The sequence below is a fragment of the Lucilia sericata genome, unplaced genomic scaffold (genome assembly GCF_015586225.1).
Source record: "Lucilia sericata isolate MDLA Ls3-8-SP2 unplaced genomic scaffold, ASM1558622v1 Contig000762F_arrow, whole genome shotgun sequence".
Lineage (NCBI taxonomy): Eukaryota > Metazoa > Arthropoda > Insecta > Diptera > Calliphoridae > Lucilia > Lucilia sericata.
This window is the reverse complement of record NW_023994759.1, coordinates 86,416-105,090: the sequence shown is the minus strand read 5'-3', so window position 1 is coordinate 105,090 and position 18,675 is coordinate 86,416. Positions and strand designations below refer to the sequence as shown.

The 18,675-nt window shown below is 29.9% G+C and overlaps 1 long non-coding RNA gene across 2 annotated transcripts in view; it reads left to right on the top strand.

Annotated features, from left to right (window-relative positions):
• Nucleotides 1–18,675, top strand: part of LOC119607928 — a 120,330-nt gene that overhangs the window by 62,525 nt on the left and 39,130 nt on the right. For both annotated transcript variants that reach the window (XR_005231773.1, XR_005231772.1), the window contains one exon: nucleotides 15,799–15,874. This is a non-coding gene — a long non-coding RNA (uncharacterized LOC119607928). The remainder of the gene's footprint in view (nucleotides 1–15,798; nucleotides 15,875–18,675) is intronic.

The window sequence follows — 18,675 nt, the reverse complement described above, 5'->3', positions numbered from 1 at the left end:
AAATTAAAATTCATTAAATTTTTCAAGCAGTTTTTTTTTTAATTTTTTTCCTTGAGCAGAAAAAATTTCTAAATATACATATTTCTCTTTAAACGATTAATTTATTTGCTTAACAAAATAAAATGTTTATTTATTTATTTTTAAATTGTTTAGGAATTTCTAATGAATTGTAAATTAAATTCTTTGATAAAAAATAAATGTATTGACATAGAAAAAATATTATTACAGGTGTTAAAAGATAATTCCAAGTGAAAAGAAAATTCAGCTATTTAACCTAAATAAAAATTGCTTTATTGTCAGTTATACCTATCTTTTTAAGTATTTGGTTTAAGTTTGAGTGACATTTGTTGAAATTTTGTATTTTTTTTAAATCAAAATGTTAAAATGAAAGGTTAATAATGTAATGTGGTTGTGTAAGCTTATTTATGTCACTCTTTCTCACAATTTCTTTGGCTCAAGAGTCCTTGTGCTAGTGATATCCAATACCAATGCCGCAATATACTCAATTGTTGTTCAAATATTGTGCTGCTGATGGCAATGATGAAAACAGACGCAAAACCCTTCAAAATAAGAGAAAATCTAGCACATCCAGGAAAAAGGCTGCAATGTCAGCATAATAGTTCCTTAAATAACAAACCTACCGCCACAATAATGGAAAAACAATTTGTCAATCACGCGGGATTTCAAGTGACAATAAAAGAATGACTGACTGAGTGAGTAGTGACACCTCAGTGTGAGTGAATGTCATGAGGGAATCTATAGCACTTCAATTTTGATGTTGAAAATTTGTTTTGCAAATTTTTTTTTTGTCCTTTCTTATTTTAAAGAAAATCTCCACTTATTCAAGCATACAGGACGTGAGGAAGAAAAAAATGTAGAAATAAATAACAAAATTTGATCCTTTTTTATTCTTTTTGATTCTTTTCAACAGCAGCAGTTTTAGCCAGTCATGACATGTTAAGGCATATTTATTGTATATGTATTGACTTTCTTAAGAAAACGTTTATTATTCAGCAGTTTGTTAAAACCAACAAAATTATTAGCTTCATTGTATAATTAATGATTGTTGAAAACGTTTTATCCCTCTGCTGCTGCTGCCTGCTGGCTTCAAGGAAAATATTAGCGCTACTTTTTTTTTTATTGAATCCACTTTATTGTTTTTCCTGTGTGTTTTTTTTTTTTTTTTGAGATTGGAATTTTTCGTTTATTTCAGTTCTTCTCGTTTTATAATAAAAATTGATTTGTAATCATTATTTTTATAGGTCATTGGTTGTATGCCATGAATAAAGGATGTATTGGAAAATTTATAGAATTCCTTCATGTTGTTTGGTGCTGCTGCTGTCGCTGCTTCTGTTGTATTTTCTATGACAAATCGTTATGTTGTACAAAAATAACAATAAATTTTTTATTTTAACATAAAAATTATCTTTCAGAATTGTTTGGTATATACTAGTAGATGTATGGATGCATGTTTTTGCTGTATTTTTTTTTTTCTAGATAGCTTATAGTGTCATATGTTATTTCAGTATTTGTGTTTCTTTCTATGTGTAAACTTTGGATCAAAAAAAATGTAGAATAAAAAATTTGTTTAAAATGCAAATCTAGTTCAAACACTGAAAAAAACAAGGATAACCTGCCACATATCCGATTGAAATGCTACATTTCTTAAATAACCCATAAGTGGAGAAGACCTGAGTAAATGAAGAATAATGTTAAACTTAACAAATGCAAATTTGATAAAAAAATAAGATATTGATCAAAATTAACATTAATTTCACAGCACCCATTCCAAAATTTCTTTCAGTGTTTTTAATACATAAACTCTCACTCTCTCTCTACATTGGTGTTTTATAGGCAAAATTGCTTTATGCTTTATTCATGTTGCATGCAAATTCCTTCATTTTTCCCATGTTTCAATTTCCTTTTCCGATTCCGAAATATTTTTGGGAAATATTTAGTATACACGTCTACATATTTGCGTACGAATGGATGTTGGTTGGCATGAAGGCATTAAAGCATGCAACCAAAAACGTACACATACACATTGTTTAAACAATGTAGTTGATTTTGATGCAACATTTAAAAAATTTGTATTGTTATTGCCATTTTATATCAGAAAACATCATCAGTGGATGATTGCGGGGTTTATATAAATTTGTATACAAAATACACAGACGCGCACTAATATGTAACAAATACCCACTTGACCATGGCTTAAAAACATGATATAGCTAACAAATTTTTCTAAAAGCTCAACTGTTGCTTAGTTTGCTGATTAAAAATACTTCTTTTACGAGGGTTGGTTGATTGGTGGCAGTTCACTGCGCTCGAACAGTCAAGTAGAGCCGAAGAGACTCCGTTTTGACCGGAACATTACATTCGTCAGATGTAGTATAGTATTAGATACAGCCTGTAGCAGTGAGAAATCTCAGGATATCATTAAGCTTAGATCCAGATATATCACCAAGGTTAGATATGAAGTAATTGTCAAGAAAACGCTTTCTTTTAACGGCTAGAGCAGGGCATTCGCAGGGAAGATGGAAGACCGTTTCTTCCTTTTTCCTGTCTTTGCAACTGCGACAGTGTTCATTGAAGGGAAGTCCAAGCCGTCTTGCATGTCTGCCTAGCACCTAGTGTCCTGTTATTACTGCTATCAATCTCGATATATCACTTCTACTTAGGTTTATAAGGTGTCTTGTGCGTTTCTCATTGAAGGAGGGCCACAATATCTTGGTCACTTCACATGTGTCTAGGTTATTCCAACTGTTTTCAGCCGTTTGAAGAAAGAATCTTAAGATACTACTCTTGATAAAACCTAACGGACTTGCTACTGGAACGGCGTTGGAGATATCAAGGGCAGATCACGTTCTGGCAAAATCATCTGCCTGTTCCTATGCGCAGGGACCCAATCGGGGTAAAGTCAAACAGGCGACTCAGACTTGACAGATCTTTCTTGCATTGTCTAACTAATAGGGGAGTGGTAGTGAGGGAAGTGCCGCTTGAATATCGACAAAAAATCCTATGTTGTCGCGAATATTGAGGTCATGTAGTACCCTACAAGCTGACATTATCGCGAACATTTCAGCCTGAAAGACACTACAGTTGTTCGGAAGACCTTACCCCAGTTTCGTTACAGAAGACACCAGAACCAACACCACAGTTGATTTTAGAACCATCTGTAAAGATTCTGGTTCTATATTCGCTCGGTAGGTTACACCACACGCTCCTGGAAGGAACTCTGACTTTGAAAACTCTATCAAAACCAGTGTGTGGAGTAATATAATCGGACGGTTGGTTCAAGATTGGAGGTAATTGGCTTAAAATCTTAGTGTGTATATGTTCTTGATTTCCAACTTCCGGATGAGTTAAGCCCCACTGCGCTGCAAGCAGATATGGCCATAATATGCAGACCTCTAAGTAGGATGTGCAATATAGTGTTCTGAGCTTCCGATGGACTAGTTCTTAGAGCCCCTGTTATATAATGCGAGGGTTAACTCAAATATAAAATTTTTTGCAATATATTTCAAATGAGAATTTTTTTAATTGATAAAATATTCATCTTCTGAAATTTCGAACTTTTGGTCACCTGGGTTTTTTAATAAATAAATTTATGCCCGCTAGTAAAGGGAACATTTAAGCGTATAAGGAAGTCAGTTTTATGTTTCTTAAATTGTAAAATGTTTCTATTTAGGATTTTTTATTGTTGTCGTTTCTGCTACTGCAGCTTTTAAATATGTACCGCCTCATCTATATTTATTTCGTACTTTTTTCTACTTATCAAAAACCATCATCAGTTACAAGTTAAAAAAATACATGCACGAGTATTTTGGTGGTTTAAAAACAACCATATGTATAAAATTTATTTGGTTTAAACAATTTTTAAGATTATTTCACAAAATAAAAACTGTTTTATAAAAATGTTTGTGACACGTGTCAGTATAGAGTTAATATTTAAGTGCTTGTCTTTTTTTTTTTTTTGTGGCTTAAACTCTACATAGAGAGAAAAAAAAACTCCGAATTTTTTGTTTGCTAAAAAAATTTACTGGTTTTATGCATTAAAACTAAAATAATGCTGCAAAAAAACAATTCATACAATCTGGCATTATTGCAACTACACAGTGTTGTGTATCTAAGTGTGTCTGTCTCTTTTGTTTTTAAGCTTTTCTTTTTTGTTTCTTCATCTTTGAAAATATTAAACAACTGGAACTATTTTTATTGTCCTTTTAAGCATGTTTGTACTTTTTCCTTATTTTCCAAAAATTCTTAGTAGTTTTCTGTTTTTGGTTGCATTTGTTTTTATCTTTGTGAAAGTTCCATCAAAACATCATTCTGCTTGTTAGTCTTGTTTGAAATTTCAGTATGTTACTGGTTGTGTTTTCGAAGGGTGTCCACTGAAAATGTTGCGATTCAAACTTATCGGATTCATTGTTTCGAATATTTCGGTATTGAAGTTCCAGCTTTTTAATTTTACATCTCAACATATTTTATATTTTCTTAATTTTAATGTGTTATAATTCCCAAACAGTTGATGTATTATTTAAACAAAATAAAGCAAGCGAACAAACTTCGAAATACCGATATAGTTATATTTTGCTCCAACCTATTAAAGCATAATCAGATAAAGCCAATATTAAACTAGTAGTTAAACGCCTAAGCGCCGAAGTATTTATCTCGACGAATTGTATTCTCTAGCTGTTCTTAGGTAATAAGATGCAATAAGCCAACCAGAGTTGAATAATTAGTCTCAACGAGGAGAGTTAAAATATTAACCTTTTCGGAATGCTTTATTCCTAATAAAATGTAAATCCGACGAGAGCAAAAGCAACATTAACGATACAATTTCATTTCAAAGATACAATGTAGCTACAGTACATAGGAATCGAAACCAAAACTTTATTATCAGTATGCTCGAGTAGATGTTATGATAGTGACTTCTTTTAAATTAAGTCATAAATCATGTATAACATTAATCATACAAGCTCTTTTTCTATGAACTCTTCCGATTTTATACGATTTCATTAATTTTTTACTTCATCACTATCTGTTGTCATGGACATCTGAAGCGAGCGTTCTAAAAGTGACAATTTTCCCGAATCGAATTTCTTTAAAATCAAAGGATCTCCCTAAATTGCATTTTTTTGTGCCCTTGAAATGTGTGAATATTGTGCAATTTTATTTCAGACGCGTTTGAAATATACTTCCAGTTCTGTATTGCAGACAAAAACAAGCATGTGCGTGCATTCAGTCAGTCAGTCAGAGTTTTTCATTTACTTGTTATTTTTCTTTATATTTTAAACGAGAATACACATATCTGGTTAGTATTTCCGTTGTTTTTGTTTGTTGTCGTTGTTGTTTTGTTGTGTTTTTGTATGCAACAACTTAACTGACACATTGCAACAGAACTCAGCTGTTATATGTTGTATTATGATGAATTTGTAATATTTTATGAAATCAGTTTTTTCCTCTTGTATGATTTCTTTGTGGCAGGAAATATTTGCCATTTTTTGTGTTGATTACATTCAAAAGTTACTGTTGGAAAAAAATATGTAAAGTTTTAACGAATGAATTTTAAATTTAAATTTTTAGGATTATTTGTAAAATAAATATGTTGGTGTTTCCTTAATAAATAATTTTAACTCCTTTTCAAAAACTTAAATTTGTATTTTTTTTTATACAGCAATTGCTTTTTCCATGCCATAGTGTCCTTTTCAAATTTGTCACGTCAAAAAAGTGTGCTGCCAACCATTAGCCACTAACTACTGTTTCAATTTTGAAACCTGTCACCTCTATTAGATTTATGCAGTCATTTACATGAGACATTTCAAAATACATTCGCATTTTAACAAATTTCTTACAAATGTTATTTTCTTGCCGCTGCGTTTATCTAGCAAAAGAAAAAATATTACAAAATATGTTGTTTGATGTTTTAGTCCTTAATTTTTTATGTTTGCACACATACACATGAATATTAAGTTCAATAGTGCAAAACCTTAACATGTGAGAGTCTTTTTTTTTTTGGTATACACAAAGGTAGTTATTATTCTAGCCATCATGGCTCCCTAGACTACAAGTGGCCATTTAGAACCACGTTTATTTTCATTCTTTCGTTTATTCCTTCCTATTTTCTCACTTGACTTTCTGCGTTTTGTTTCCTGTTATAAGTGTTGTTACCAAACCCAACATGTATGATGACAGTTCCCCAGAGAAAACATGTGTGCAATTTAGCACTACATGAAAAGTCAAACCAAATCGGCAGACCTATAGTAGTTGTATCTACATATAAATATATTATTTTCTTTGAATTTTTTTGCGAGTTTTGTTGTAGTAGTTGTTGTCGTTTTATAGTCATGATTTTATATGTGTTTTTTTCTACAGAGGGGGGTTTTTAAGACAAATGTAATAACTATAAAAACAACTATGAGAAAAAGGCAAAATAAAAAGCAGCCATAATAAAAACAATGAAAAGTTCAAGTGCCTCACATGTATGTATTTCATATAGACAATAATACAGATACATTTATACATATGTATATACATAAATTCGCACACAAATGTATAGTCAAACACATACAAGTGACAGTTGAGTTTGTTAAACTGTTGTGCTGCAATGATCATAACACTATATTACTTTAGACTACTTCCGATACTTTTTGAACGGCAATTTGGTTATGGACGATTAAGACATTTTTTAAAGGAGAGTTTGTATGGGAGCTAAGGTCAATTGAGAGCCGATCATTATAAAAATCGGAAATGTCATTTATGCTTATATAAACTGACATGTCTTAATCGCCTCAGAAAGTGATTTGAACCGATCGGTATTCTTTAAGGTGTGTGTAGCACCAATATTTTTGTGCGTTCCAAACGCCAGCACAAACGCATAATACCATCCCCACTATGGTGATGTAGGGTATTAATATTGGAGACTTTTGTTTGATATTTTGTATTAGTTCACAAAGATTTCCTTCGAAAACTTTGAAAAACAGTCCACGTTAAAAGAGTGTTAAGTGTAGTTACTGTATCTGATGTGTCTGTTACTGCTATTGGCAATGGTGAAAACCCCCCGTGTATAGTATAGACTACAACTACAGTCAAGCACTCGCTGACTGACAAAAACTCTCACATACACACACAAACATATTGACTTTGAGATATAAAACTGACACTAGCGGCCTACCACATCTGAATATGGTGACTGACTGAAACAATTTCATACTTCGTTTATAAAACACTAATGTTGTTGTTGGCATAAATTATGTACCAACACAAGTGTGAGTATGTATTTTTGTAAGTTTGCGATATTTTCTGGATATCTTTTGAACAAGAAAACAACATCAAGACCAGGATAAAATGAAGTAAGAATCTTCACCATAGTCGTACAAACGCCCATAAATATTTTCTTATATTTAAAGTTGATAAAAAAGTGTCCAATTCATGCATTTGTATGCGCCACATAATGTCAGTTAATGGCGTCTACCCAACTATATATGGTAGAGAGGCTGAGTGTGTTTGGGTGTATAAGAAGTTTCCCCCTTTTTGGCATGTTTTAATGTATTTTACATATTCTGCCTGGCCCCCTTTTTTGCCTGTACTCCAAAGTCCTTTTTATCTTTCTGTTTGACGATTTCAACTGATAGTCGTCGTTGTTACAGCTTCAACTTTTGTTTGTTTTAATTTTTAGTTTGCTTTGGTATGTGTGTTTGTGTGCTGTTAAGCCTGTATTTTTGTAACTATGTTTAAGTGTTAGTGGAAGTGTAAGCATTTTGGTTAATAATTAATGAGTTTCAGAGACTGTAGAGTTTAACCACTACAACTACAACCAATATACATTTTATAGCTACAAATACTACAACATTGACATCAGCATAGCCAGTGTTTTGCCAGTAATGTTGGTGATGTAACTGTTGTAAAGTACTCTTGAATTTTGTAGTGTTTTTTTCATAGTTTTGTTGCTTTTTGTCGCTTAAACATAAAAAGCGTTATTCTATCTGCCATTAACGCTTCCTTTTACCATGTCCGTTTGCAACTGTTAAGTAGTTTTTTTCTCTTTTTTTCTTTTTGCCCCTAACCCTGCTCTAACTACGACCACTACTTAGTATATTTGTTTGTTTATACCCTGCTTTTCGGCATGTTTGTATTTGTTTCTAGAGTAGTTTATTTATTATGTATGAGCCCAGCATATAAAACATACATGTTTAAGAACCATCGAGCTTGTAATAAAATATATATGGCAGAAAAAAAAACTAGTGTTATTTCAGATTCACTTCCTTAGCGGCTGTGTGACTAATAGAACCACTACAACTATACTAAAGTTAGTTTAGCTAGTAAATAATTTATTCATTTCTATTCCTCCCCAACACTATCAACTGACTGAAATCTAACAAATATTTATCAACGGCAAATATTGCCTTAATTCTCCTCCTTAAATATGACAACTTAAATTATCCTTAGAGCATATAAACATTGTCAGAATCTAAAGTGTAGATGGGATTTCTTTTATCTTTTACTTATCCTTGTCTTTTATTTTTTTATCAATTATGCTAGTAGTACTATTAAAAGGAATATAAAATATTGAAACGAAAAAAAAATGTATAATTTCTCCATCCATAATTTTTTAATACTCTATAGTAAGCATGCTGTACTTCTTATGAGTCTCAATAACGGGACTGAAGAAGACTACGACTAAAGAGAAATTCTGAAAAAAGGAAGGATCTTAAACAATATTTTAATTTAATTTAAATATAGAATGACATATATACCTTCACAAATGTATATTGATAAAAAATTAAGTGAAACTTTTTTTAGACTAGAGACTTATCTTCGATATCAGATGATGATAATCTTTAAGTATATAAATCGTACTCATAAAGTTCGTAAAACTTTTACCATATAGGGTACCAACAACTTCATCGTCAACCATTCCCAATTTATTTTTAGTACTGGTTTCTTTGGTAATTTATGATAAATTATATTTGTTAAATTTACGAGCAATTATCTTATACACGTACGCATACTTAAAGTGCTCCATACATGTGCAGATTTTGACTGCGCGTGTTTCGTATATGAGTTAAGTAATAAGCATTTAAAAACAAACAAACAGACAAAAAATATAAAATTTTATATCGGTAATAATTTATAATCCAATTATCGTAAGAAAATTAGCCACAAAATAGAATCTGCTCATATGCCAACATAACAGCACAACCTAAAAACAGAAAAAAATCATAATAATTGTGCAACTGAGACATAATTTTGCAGCTCCTACTAAAAAAAACAGAGATTCATAATTTTCATTTTTATACCTACCTGTGTTTGTATATGTATACTATAGTATGAACGTTTATTAGTTTAAACCTCATCACACATTTGTGTAGGGATATCTAAGCCATATATATTCTGGCTAATTGCCTGACAAGGTTTCAAATTACTCTCCTGCAGGAAAATATCATCATCCTTGTCATCATCAGAAATAGCGAGCGACCAAAAAAAAGTATAAAAAGTTATGTAACAAGAAAAGACCATAAAACTGTGCTACAAAATGTTTCCATTAAAACACTAATAAAATACCAATAAGCGTTCATTTTGTGGCAACAAGACAGTCAAACGCACTAATATACACACACGATCACACATTTATTGCCATACTAACCTGGTTCTCTCGTATGTAAACGTTCATCATTATAATGACAGCTGCTGCTCCACCCAAAAATAACAATCAAATGTTTAGCCCATCGCACTTAGATAGACAGATTGGCTCAATGGTTGGCTAAATATGAGGATGGTTGGTTGCCTGCTTAGTTGTTTGGCCATTATCATTGTTAATGCCGCAGCTTTTTCGTTTCTTCAACAACACACACACACAGTTTTGTTTTTGAAAATGTTACCACTGAACGAATCATATTGTAATCTGTTGGAATTGCTGGGGGTTTTTCAAACTCACAGGATCCTATTAAGACTAAAACTGACAGTTTTACGGCGCAATTAACTTTAACCAAAGTGTTAGTGTTACGATATACATGTGTGAGAATGAGTGTGTTTAATCATCCTTTAGGTGTTGTGCATGTGTGAGTTTATTATAATGACGGGTATGTTGAGGGTTATGGTGTATTTTATACTAAATATAATTGTTGTTAAAAATGGCAATTGTATTTATGGAAATATAAACGTGTTACCATAATGTTTCTTAATAGTAGTTGAAATTATATTAAGTTTAATATTATTGACTACTAGTTTTTAAATGACTTTAAATTGGCAACAATAAATGCAAATTACTTTGCAACAGTGTCAAGCTAAACTATAATTAAATGTACGCAATTTTAAAAAATCAAGCTTCTAGCCGGGCCTCTGGTGTCTATCGGCTCCAACCACTGCACCTTTCAAATGTATATAACTGTTAATGCTACTCCTCCACCATTTAAATTCTCAGGTGAGATGAACTTAAGAGAGTTCACCCATGTGAAATTTTTTCTTTTCTTTGAATATTTATAAAACTATTGTTATAAAATAATTTAAATTTTTTGTTTGTTTGCTCATTAAGTGTTTATCATGGTATTTTTTGTTGTCCTAAACACCAATAACCATTATACCCCTTCCTTAACATATAAAAATCGAATCCTTATAATTTGTCTGGAGCAATATGCCATAATTTATACAACTTAAAATATAAACATTTATGTTTTACATGTCTTTGCTAATAATTTTATGCTTAATTGGTCTAAATATTTTGATCAGAAACCTTATAAACTTTTCTATCTGTATGTATATTAGGATGGTTCAGATTGTGTTGCTAGATATGTTAATTTTCTTTCCTTTATATTAAGAGAAGGTAAAGAGAATGAGAAATTCAATCGACATCGAATGCCGCTATTTCTTTTCGGTCCTAATTCAGTTTTAGCTCAATGCTGGTATGCTTCTAGTTCTAGTTCAGTTCTAGTTAAGTTCTACTTCAGTATTAGTTCTAGTTAAGTTCTACTTCAGTATTAGTTCTAGTTCAGTTCTAGTTCAGTTCAAGTTCAGTTCTAGTTCAGTTCTAGTTCAGTTCTAGTTCAGTTCTAGTTCAGTTCTAGTTCAGTTCTAGTTCTGTTCTAGTTCTAGTTCTGTTCTAGTTCTGTTTTATTTCAGTTCTAGTTCTGTTCTAGTTCTGTTCTAGTTCAGTTTTAGTTCAGTTTTAGTTCTGTTCTAGTTCAGTTTAGTTCTGTTCTAGTTTATGTCAGTTCTAGTTCAGTTTTAAGTCAGCTCTGGTTCAATTCAACAGCATACAAATTCCTTTGATTGAAATCACAAACTTCTTGAGGCAATTATTCTCAAACAGATTGAAATTGATTTTTGGCAGATCCCTAATGCATGTGTCTAATTGTTTGTATATATGTGTATAAAAGTTTATGTGTCATTGTTTGTTTTATTCATAAATAAGTTTCTCCAACTCCTTTGTAAGGAATAATTTTGCCCGAAATCCAATTAAAATCTATATGAGCTTTTATACTTTTAACATTCCTATATTCGAAGACATTCATATAAACTCCAATCATAACAGGATAAAATTTATAGTTATGGGGCAAAAAAGCAGAAAAAAAATTCGAAAATGTAACAAATAGGGCAACACACATACATGTACATATGTATGTATGCATGTATATTGCAGAAAAATCTATGTGTATATAACTCAGGGTAGCAATTTATGGTTACAATTTTATGACACTTTTTGTAAAACTTCTTACATATGAAGAAGGCCCAGTGAACATTTTTGAATAATAATAAAGATAAAACATTGATGTTATTACTAGAATGTTTACATTTTGAGATATATTATCTGGATGCTTGTGTCCTAAAATATGTTTGCTGGTATATATTTATATCTTTTACATGTCGTCTATGTTTGAATGTCATTCTGGGGTTAGATCATATGAAATACGAACTCTTAAAAGAAAATTTACATTTATTGATATTTGTTGTAGTATAAAATATACCCACACTACCACATACACAAAACTTCCAAACTTTTAAGGAAGTACACAAATTTTTCCCCAAAAAAAAAAAAAAAGAAGAAGTGGGACAGTAGACGGAGAAAAAGGTTAAGGAGCTGGTGTTGTAGGTGATATGTAGTAATATAAGAAGTTGGTAGAGTTGAAAATTGTGGGTTGTAATGGTTAAATAAAATTCTTATTTTATTTTCTTATTTATAATATGGGTCACCAGAAGCAAAAGAATATAAAGAAAAAGGTTTGTGTTTCCTTTTCTTGTTTAAAAAAGAAAAAAGCATAGAAACCATACATATGTTTATTATATTTTGATGATAGTTGTCATAAATATTGAAATACTTATATTTAAACACAACTCAATATTATGTACAATATACATTAATATTTATATATTATTTTATATGGTATGTGTGTGTTTATGTTTGTATGTCATAATAGTATATTCAATTTTATATAATAGAAGAAGAATATGTGTAAAATGTTCATTTGTTTGTAAAAATTATACAGCTCATTAAATTGCAACTTCCAGTTAAATGAATTTTCTTCTTTTTCTACTTAGTCTTTGTCTTTGTGAATGTGTGTGTTTTTGTTTCATAATTGTCTCATAAAGAGTTTTATTATAATTTTGTGTGTTAAATAACAGCAGCAGCAACAACAACAATATGCACAAATATAATAAAATTATGTTTAAATTGTTTGTTATAATGAAAGTATTATTTATTATTTAATAAATTAACTAAGGGTCATTTAAATTTTAAACTTGAGATTTAAATAGAGGAGTTAAGAATTGTATAATTAAAATACAAGTGTTTCAATTTATTTTCATATAATTATTGAGTTAAAATATTGCAAATATAAAGAGAAAAACTTCTAACTTTTAAATGCTAATAAACAAGTACGAATTAATAGTCTCTGTAAATATGTAGAGAAATAAAAAAGGAGAATAAAGGAGCAGCAGGATGAGTTTTTAATACATAAAAAATAACTTGAGTTATCGGAAACAAACGCAATAGACACAATTAAGAATTTATAGTCGGACATGGCCGACCATATGATACCCTACACCAGTGATTATGTTACAAATTTTGATTATATAATAATAAAGTATTTAATTTATTTTTAACCTTAATTCAGAAATATTTTAACAATTTGTTGACAAAAAAAGGGATTTTCTAATAGAGTTGTTATATGGGGGCAGAGGGTTAATATGGTGCTATCCTTGTAAATGTTGGTAGATGGATTTACATCTACATCAGTTATTTATGCAGAATATCATCGCGATATTAGTGTTTATAAGTGAATTTTGACCATCAAGTCATTTTCTGAAGGGAACTTTGTGTGGGCGATAGGGTCAAGCGAGGCCCGATCATTACGAAAATCAGCAGTATCATTAAGACTTATATAAAACTAAGTTTTACCGATTTTTAAAGTGATACAAGAACATTTAACATATTTATGTACTCGAAAGCCCCATTCGGGGGGTACGGTTATATGGGGGCTATTTGAAATAATGAACCGATTTTAATAATTTTCAATAGGGTTCGTCCTAAAGAAGAGCATGTGCCAAATTTATCAAATTATCTGTAGAGCGCGTACAAGGTTTACATGGACACACAGACGGACATAGCTAAATCGACTCAGAAAGTGATTATGAACCGATTGTTATACTTTAAATATTAGGACCAATATTTTTGGTTGTTATAAACATCAGCACAAGCCCATAATATCCTCCATACTATAGTGGTATAGGGTATATAATCTTGCAAATAAGAATCTTCAAAGTTTTCCCAAGTTGATTTAAGATATTTGCTTTGATAAATTATGTTTTTAGGGAAAATTTTTGATAATTATTTTTCTTTATAGAAAAATTTAGATTATGTTTTTATTTTTGGAAAATTCCCGATACATTTTTTTAATGTTAGAACAATTTTTAACATTAATTTTAAAAAATTGTCCTAAAGGAAGGATGGAATTTTTGTTTATTAAAACATTGGGACATTTTTCTTAAAATCTCTTAAACTAACAAGCAAACTGCTTATTTTTTAACATATTAATTTTTATTTTGTTTAAAAATTAAACAAAAAATCCTCAATTTAAAGATTTTCCTTGCAAAAGTTTTCTTTATTTTACATTCTAATCGTTATTTTCTATATAAAATAATATTGACCTAAATCTAAGAAATTGTTAAGATCTAATTGAAAACTTTTGTTTTACAATTTCCTTCCTGTGTTTCGGTTTCTACTACATATATACAAAAATAAAAAACAAATTAAAAAAGAAATAAAATTCTTATAAGCTTAACACAAGCCTCTCACTCTTAACTGTGTATTAAATTTAATTTAGACACTTTAGCTAACTTAATGTAAGAATTACGGAAAAGTAGGTCCTTTAAGCAAAGAAGAAGAAGAAACAGTCCTTAAACACAAAACAAAGCAGATTTAAAAGAAGAAGTATAAGGAGAAAAAAAAACAACAAGAAGAACCTGTGCTCAAACAAACATAAATATTACGATGTGAGTGTAAAGGTGCACTCCTACAACACAACACATACATTTGTAGACACCTACTTATGTCGAAGTTAGCTAAACTTTTTATTGTAACTCGTTTTAAGTTGAGTTAAACCAACCACAATCGTATGTGTTAAGGAAACCTCATAATGTAAGAGTTTGTTGAGGGGCTTATGTGTAAAAGGTCACATGTGACAAATTTTTCTAAAATGTAAATTTGGCTTTATTTACAAATAAAATTTATACAAAGTTGTAGGCAAACAAAGAATTGTATACAAATTTTATATGAGGGAATTTAATGTTAAGTCCTTTTTCCCTTATACTACAAGCAGGATGATAGAAATTTATGCATTTTTCAAGTATGTACAAGTTGAGAAATTTCCTAACAAAAAAATACAAAAAAGAAAAACAAGCAAATAATACAGTAGGAATAAGAATAAAAGAAATATATACAGGTGCAATTGGTAGAAAGAAACTTTGCTTTGCTTCCACTTCTTGTATTTATGCCATGGCAAAGGTGTGAATCGATAAGTTTGTTCTCTTTTGTATGCATCTTGTAACGGAATTCCTTTTAATGTTCCAACAACATACAACTACACTCTACCAAGTGTCTTGTATGGGAAAGAGTAAAAGGCTCAAGGACATTGTTTATATACCCTACATATGGATATGTTTTGTTATGATTAGATACGAATAAGTGGAAGAATACTTGCATATAGAGTGTATATGTTAATGTATGTATGTAAATGTAAAAGCTTTCCAAGTGTATTGTATTCACTTAAAAGGAAAGAAAAAGTTACTTTGTCAGGATGTTAGAATTGCATATAAATTGAAAGAGACAAATACAAAATGTATTGTATTGCATACTTGATATTTAAACAATTTTAATTTTAAAGTCTTTTTTTAAAAAAAATTCTTTTTGCATGCAATTCATGGAAAATGGCAAATTATTTGTTGAAAGATTTTTTTTTTGTGTGTGAACATGGGAAGTAAAAATCTTTAAAAATAAATGAAATTTTTTCATCAAAGCATTTTGAAATTCATTAAAAACCTTTTTTCTTTAAAATATTTTTAATTTTAAAATTAAAAGTTTAGTTTGTTAATATAACCCAGCAAATATATTACAATGAATGATTAGCAAACGAAATGTCTATCTGAATAATACAATTACAATCATACATGCATCAATAACTTTAAATTATGACAGTGGTTTTGTAAAAGTTTTGAATCTGTCTATACCATTTGTTAACTTCCTTTAAACAGAAAATATAATTTTCTTTTCTATTGATTTGACAAATCTTAATCTATTTCTTTCAGATTCTTACCATTTATTTGTGTTTTATAATTCCGGGAAATTCTAGGGAAAAAATTGTCTCCTGAATTTGTATACTTGGTAAGTGATAAAGGATAAGAAAACGAGTCCTTATTTTTTATTTTAGATATATTACTGACTATTATTGTCACTTGTTTATCTGTTTGTTTTGATTTTTTTTTTGCCTAACACAAAGAGGTTGACAAATAATGTTATTATTAAAATGTCAAAATGTTTTGCAATTGATTTGTCATCTGTCACTTCAACAACAATAATATTAAATACAAAAACACACTCACACTACAAAACATACAAATATAAATAGACAAAAAATATATATATAATCATACCACCATCATCAAAAACATTGATATCATAAAATCTCTTATTAAAAAAGTGTTTATAATCAATATGTGGGAGTTGGAAAGTTTTTTTTTTAGTTCCATGATTTGAGTTGAAGAAAATTTCCTAGCTAGTGTATTTAACATTACAGACAAAGGAAAATGACATAAGTTTGTCATGTCCTGCTGATATGCGAGTACTAAACAATATTTAGCCGTCTTAACACATACATACATACATTCACATTATTCTCTATTTGGAATTTCTTTAATACTCGGAAGTTAAAATAAACCTTTTTGTACTATTGTACTGAACAAGTATATTTGTGATTTTTTTTGTATTTATCCATTGAAATTTATCGAAAGCTAAAGCAAAAAATCTTCGAAAAACAGTTGGTTGCTTATTTTTCTTAGAAAACAACACTTTTTTCTAAAGGGTCTATAAAAGTCATCATAAATGTTGACAATACCCGGAATTTATTTTTAACACACAAAAAAATCTATACCATTAAAAAACTTCAACGATATTTTATGAGCTTTCTTTCTTTTACTCTCTATAGCCATTGTAAAAATAAATACTAATAAAATGAGTTATTGTTGTTGCTGTTGTTTTATAAGTTTTCTATATCAAGTTAACAAAGATTTTCTAAAGCTATTGCAAAGTTAACAGTGTGATTAAGAATTAAGAGGACAGAAAGAAATGGTTCCACAGGAACAAATTAAATTTTTTCTATAGAAAAATATGCTGTAGTCTAGAGCTATTTTTTATATCGCTAAGAGTAATTTTTTAAAGAGAAAATTTGCTCTTGTCTAGATTAATTTCCTGGAGAAAAAGTTGCTCTAATCTAGAGCAATTGTGGATAGAAAACTTGAAGTGGAAATACAAAATTTTCTATAGAAAACTATGCTGTCGTCTCGAGCAATTCTCTATATCTCTCTAGCCAAGAGTAATTTTCTAAAGAGAAAAGCTGTTGTCTAGAGTAATTTTCTATAGAAAAACTTGCTCTAATCTAGAGCAATTTTCTGGAGAAAAACTTGCTCTAATCTAGAGCAATTGTGGATAGAAAACTTGAAGTGGACCTTCTGGGACAAATAACAAATTTTCTATAGAAAAGTATGCTATCGTCTAGAGCAATTTTCTATATCTCTCTAGCCAACAGTAATTTTCTAAAGAGAAGAGCTCTTGTTTAGAGTAATTTTCTATAGAAAAACTTGCTCTTATCTAGAGCAATTATCAATAGAAAACTTGAAGTGGGCCTTCTTGTACAAACACAAAATTTTCTATATCTCTAGCCAAGAGTAATTTTCTAAAGAGAAGAGCTCTTGTTTCTATAGAAAAACTTGCTCTAATCTAGAGCAATTTTCTGGAGAAAAACTTGCTCTAATTTATAGCAACTGTGGATAGAAAACTTGAAGTAGGCCTTCTGGGACAATTAAAAAATTTTCTATAGAAAACTATGCTGTTGCAATTTTCTATATCTCTCTAGCCAAGAGTAATTTTCTAAAGAGAAGAACTCTTTTCTAGAGTAATTTTCTATAGAAAAACTTGCTCTTATCTAGAGCAATTTTCTGGAGAAAAACTTGCTCTTTTCAAAAACAATTTCGTATAGAAAAATTTGCTCTAGTTCTAGAGCAGTTTTCATTAGAAAAACTTAGAGTATTCTAAAGCAAGTTGTAGAAAAGTGCTCTATTTAAGAGCAATAGGGAAATATGCTCTATATAGTTTTGTGAAGTTCTCCATAGGACAGCTTTTTCTAAACTCTAGAAAATTTTTTTTTGTTTCATAACTTTCGATCACACTTTAGAGCACATAATGTCAAAAAAAAAACTATTATGCTACAGGATTTTTATGATTTTGGTAGTATAAATAAAAAATTATATAAAAACTCGATAATTTTTTTTTATAACCCAGTTGTAATAAACCATGACAAAAACATTAATCAGGATTATTTACTAACCACTTTTGTCACATGCTAGCTGTATATACAAACACATAAACGCACATATACAAACATGGCTAGCAAAAATAAACAACTACAACTACTACAGCAACCAAAACTCCAATGATAAAATGACATGGTCATAATAGAAATTCTAATATATAACTAACACAATACCAACATACACAAAATCGCACCTAAAAGTAAAAATATCCCATATACCTTCTCATATTAACAAATAACAATACCTGTCAAAGTCATATACCAAAATATAAAAAAACAAAAATTGTGTAAATTTGTAGGGATTTGAAATAAATTGTACAACCTGTATGTTCAAAAACATGTGTGCTAGTTTTACCAAATAAACTAAACTGAACCAAATAACCAAACCAACCACATCAACCAAAGCAATCCACGAAACATTTTCCAGTGAATGTGGGTTTAGTTTTAGTAATGTCCATTGCAGTTTTTAACACACCTATGATTTTGTTTTTACTTGCTGTTGATGTCGTTGACATTCCCCAAAAAATGTTAAAGGTGTCAATAAAATAAGGAAAAATGTAAACAAACATCATCCTTATCGACTTCATGCATCGTTGTA